Consider the following 5,073-nt stretch of genomic DNA (forward strand, 5'->3'; position numbering starts at 1 on the left):
TGGGCTGGCGGACCTCCGCGGGCTCACTGCACCTTCTGGGAGAGTCCCTCCCCACACCCCCTCACCTTCACGGAGTAGGCGAAGACCACGAAGCCCAGGCAGCACCAGTTCATGAAGATGGTGTTGAACAGGGACCAGACGATGTGGTCGGGCACGGCTGTCTCACTACGGATGTTGACCACAGTGGTCGTCACGGGAGCCGAGCTCTGGGGTGCCCCGAGTACAGCCACCTCCTGCTCCTCCTTGAGCATCTCATAGGTGTGTGGGGGGGGACGCCGTTGTGGGCGACCGGGAAGAAGCGCTGGGAGTTGTGGTTCATGGTGGGAGATGGAGCACCGATGGTGTGGATGTGGGCGCCGGACGTTGCTCTGGGCCCTCCCTTCCCCAGTAGTTTCGATTTCTCCAAAGATTCCTTTTTTGGTGTTCAGGAAATGGGGAATTGGCTGGATAATAGGAGGGCGGAACCAACTGTTGAGGGTCAGGTTACACCAGTGCAGGGCAGGTGGGAGGGCTGAGGTCTCAGGGGGATTTCCTATCTCAGCTCCCCCAGCTCTTCATTCAGGGGTGAGGGTGGGGCCTGAGGACTTTTCCTGGCTTGTGAGTCTCCCCACCCTGGCACCCACCCCAGGCCCAAGCCGGCTGCAGGCCCGCACCGTCCACATGCAAGCCCCTCAGGCCCCAGCCAGACTGCACACTGCAGCCCCCAGAGAGAGTTCCCCACATCTCAGGGGTCACATGCCTCCTGTCTGGAATCTGTAGAACTTTCCTGCTTCTGAAGTCCATTCTGGGGGTAGGGGGTGACAGGGGCAGTGTTTTGTGTTGCCTGTCCCGGGGGAGCCTCCAGCATCTCTCAAGGGTCCCCGGGAGTGAGAACGGGGGCGCTCCGTGACGGGAGGAGCTGGCTGTGGTGGGAGGCAGGAGGCTCCAGGCCGTGGGGCAGCAGCTGGGAGCGCAGGGCCGGCGTATCTGTGCACCCACACCTTTCCTCCTGCCCCAGATCAGGTCACATAGGTGCTGTTCTGTGGTTCCGGAAGGAAGTCCAGGCATTCCTCCTCGGCTGTCAGGCCCGTGCCCCCTTCTCAGGAGAGGGTCCGGTCAGCTTAGTAACCAGGACACAGCTCTTTCTAAGAGTCAAGGCTCTAGTCGTCCTCTTGCTGGCCTGCGTGGAGCAGGGTGTGGAGTACTGAGGGCCCAGGCCTGGCCTGGCCTGTTAGGGGCGCTTGCCTTCTCCCTGGAGGCCCAGTTGGGTCCAGGCCCCCAGACCAGCGTCAGGTCTGGGTCTCTGGCCCAGGTTTCCAGGTTCCCACCCTTTCTGGCCCCTCCCTGCATTCCCCTCACAGGGTGTCAGCGGCTTCCTGCAGTGACTACCTCTGGGTTCTCCCCAGTCAGGTGTCCCCTGTAACCCAGTCCTCTGTTAAATCCTGCCTGTGGAAGCAGCTGTGTGGTTTTGTTGTCCTGTGGACACACACTGACCCAGAAGCCTGTCCCGACGGACCCAGCCGATGTGCACCGGTGGGAGCGAAGCTGGCCCTGGTGCCCCGTGTGGGGTGAGGTCAGCGAGGGGCGGGGATGGCCACCTGCAGGCCCCAGCGCGGCCCGGCCAAAGTCCTGACGGGCTGCCCTCAGCAGTGTCTGTGGGGTGCTAGTCCCACCGTGGGTCATCTTGAGCCACCAACGCGCTGTCCCTGCTTGTGGAGGGCAGAGCGAGGGGCAGGAGCTCACCCTTGAGCAGCTCTCCACCACGTGCCTGATAAAGTAGACGTCCCCTCAGGTGCACGGGTAACGGGAAGGTGTGCTGAAGTCCTCGCCAAGGGATGTGTTCTGAGAAATGATGACTGACGGCTTATGTAAGTGATGTGATCCATGGTCCACAGGGTTTAATTTTTACTCCTGGCCGTGCTCAAAATGGATCACAAAATCCTGGCAGTGGGGCACCTCTGCTACAGGAGGTCTCTCAGCCTACCACGCCTGGATTTTATCCTGAAAGTGACACACAATCTCAGTGTGTGTGCGGGGTTGTACGGCTGCATCCTCAGGCCTCCATCCAGCCCCAGACCCCCACCTCCCGCCGTCTGTGCCCTGCCGCCCCTGCAGCGCTGGGATGCCTTCTCCATGCCCATCTATGAGCGCCCACTTCCCCCAATACTAATAGGATGGCCAGTGCCTGCTTGCAGCTCGGCCCACAGGCACCATTCCCTTCACATGCATCTTCAGGGCACCCTTGAGTGGGCCTGGGTTGAAGCCAAATCTCTGTCCACCTTTCTGCCTCACGCTGAGCTGACCCATGGAGAACCAGGCTGGAAATTCTTCCTCTCCCATCCTCTGGTTCCAAGGGGTGGTCCCTGCACCCCAGGCAGGAGCAGAGGGACGGGTGTGGGACAGCAGTGCGGGATGACATGGGGTAGTACAAAGTGCCTGATTGATCTGGAATGTTCACCTCCAACCTCTAGTGCATTGGCGCTGGGCCCGCTCGAAGCCCTGCTCATGGCGGGTAGGTCTGCCCCAGGCCTCGTGGCCCATGTCCACCTTTAGAGATAGGATACGAAAGCCTGCGGCAGATCATTGTCCACACACCCTAGCCCTGAGGACAGCTGGTCTACATCTAACGGAGCAGCCGCACGTGGGGCCCCCACTGGCTTGCTGTGCAGCAGTCCACTGTGTCTGCCAGGGTCCATCTGGGTCTGGGGGTCAGACTACTGAATGAAATGGGGGCTTGGTGGGGACCAGCACCCCTGTGCCCATTAGGTTTGAGGGTGGCACTGATTTTTCTTACTCTTCTCAGGATGAGATATTGTTCTTTAATTCTCTCCCCACTGGGGGTGGGTAGTGGGGAGCAATTGTAGACATCTCCACCTGGCCAGCCCCACCAGCCAACTGCCATTTATTGCTCGTGCCATTACTGGTCTGAGGAGAGGGAAAAGCCTCCTGGGAGGGGCCAGGGGTCTCACTGAGAGTTTGACATGGGCCTGGAGCCCCATGATTCCTTGGACCCATTGTACCCCACCAGAAAAAGGGGCCAGGATGATGCTTTGCCTGTTGAGATATTTACCTGGGGCCTGAGTCCAACACTTTCTAAGATGTACAGTTCCCATGTCCTCCAGGGCCTAGTATAAGGGCCTACCTTGTGCTGCTGTGGGGACATTGGGAGGGATGTGATTTTGCACAGAGCTCTTGGGTGGCAGCATCCTTCCGCCTGTGGGTTCATTTGGTCATTGGATTTTTTTTTTAAGATTTTATTTATTCATTTCACAGAGAGAGACACAGCGAGAGAGGGAACACAAGCAGGGGGAGTGGGAGAGGGAGAAGCAGACTCCCCGCTGAGCAGGGAGCCCGATGCGGGGCTCGATCCCAGGACCCTGGCATCATGACCTGAGCCGAAGGCAGACGCTTAACGACTGAGCCACCCAGGCACCCCTGGTCATTGGATCTTGTCTAAGACCAGTTCACAGTGGAGCTCAGGGTCACGTTTCTATGCAGATACTGTCTCAGGGTCCTGGTTTCCCATCCTTGCTACCTTGGTGGGAAGAAGCTGAGAGCATCATTGGCCTGAGCTTCTGTTTGGCCTCTTGGAACACAGGCTATAAATGTCTCTAGAATTCTGCTGCCAGGTCCTGCGGCTTTTCTGACATACAGCAGCCCACCTGGCCTTCACACCGTGTTAGCAGTGGTCTGTCTCCGGTGGGCCTGTCCACTATCCATCCTGGGGCAGAGGAGGTCACCCTGCTCTGTACTGAATCACACGGCTGGCCCTCACCCTCCATCTGCCGAGTGGGGTGCCCAGACTGAACGTGGAACCCAGCGTGACAGTTGCTGACTTGAAGGGGAGCCTCCAGGACTGACCTGGCCCCACTGCTGGAACCCAGGCAAGCCCGGGTACCCAAAGGGCAAGGCGCCCCTGGATAAGGGGCTCCCACCCTGATACCCGCCTGTGGCCGCCTGGACTTCTCCAGCCTCTCCCGGGTGACTGTGTCGAGGGTGCCCCCCACCCACTCCCTCTGGGGCCTCAGACAGGAACACCTGCTGGGGCAAGCTCCTCCTGCATGGGGCTGAGGATGGCCCCCACTCCCTAGGGCAGCCCAGGCTCTGGCAAGAGCTCACAGCTAGTGCCCCAGGGCCCCCGGTGCCTGGGAGACCCTTCCCGGGGCACTGGGCAGCTGCTCCACCCTGCAGGGCCAGTTCGGTTTGGGTGGAGTCGGGGGAGTAGTCCTTCCGCTCAAGCTTTCTGTCCACTGGGGTTTGGCCACCAGATCTGATGATCAGCTTTGGCAGTCAGTCCACAGTTGAGCGCTCTGTCCCTCCCCGAGGCCACTCCCGGGCTGTCCCCACCCCCACCCCCACCCCCACCCCCAGAGGGGCAAGGACAGAGCTGGTGGGCTGGGGGAGGCAGCAGCAGGATGCAGCAATGTCTGGATCAGCCCAGAGGGGCTGGGAGGTGCGGGTCTGCATCAGCTGCACCCACAGATACAAAATCCCATGGCCTGCCCAGAGGACCCGAGCTGCCCATTCCCCCCAGCACCGCTGCTTCCACACACCTGAGAGTCAGGGGGCCTTACCCTCGGGACCAAGGGTGTTCTGGACACGGGACGTCCCTGGGTCGGGGACCCCCCTGGGTCGGGGACCCCCATCCTAGGACCCTGGTCCAGTGCTTGCTCCCAGCAGGAGACCAGAAACCAGCACAGCCTGAGGACATGCCCTGGCCCCTCAGAGCCACACAGCTGGGGGGGGGGGGAAGGGAGGGGGCGTTGTGGGGGGAGGTGGGCCCAGTCTCAGGGGTAGGCTAGGGACTCCAGCAGGGGCCGCTCAACCCCAGGGAACGTCACAGCACCCTCACACACAAGTGTACTTTATTGAATTCAGCTGTAGGCAGGCAAGTGTGTTAATGTAAAGGGCTGGACGCTAAGGGACAGGGCCAGCAGCGCGCGGTGGAGGACTTGGGTCTCCTGCCATGAGCACCTAGTGGTACCCATTGTTCTCCTGCATAGACTTTAAAAATACACTGTAGGCTGTAGCGTAGACAAACACCAGAAGAACAATGGATCCAGTGGTCAGAAGGAGGCCCAGGACCAGGGCCCA

General features: G+C 60.4%; 1 pseudogene; it reads right to left on the reverse strand.

The window, feature by feature from the left end:
• Positions 1-20: 20 nt before the first annotated feature.
• Positions 21-501, reverse strand: LOC112819131 (interferon-induced transmembrane protein 3 pseudogene; annotated as a pseudogene).
• Between the last annotated feature and the right edge of the window lie 4,572 nt (positions 502-5,073).

Source organism: Callorhinus ursinus, unplaced genomic scaffold, assembly GCF_003265705.2.
Source record: "Callorhinus ursinus isolate GAN/ISIS: 27379988/994484 unplaced genomic scaffold, GSC_fseal_2.0 scaffold3660, whole genome shotgun sequence".
In the NCBI taxonomy this organism is placed as follows: Eukaryota; Metazoa; Chordata; class Mammalia; order Carnivora; family Otariidae; genus Callorhinus; species Callorhinus ursinus.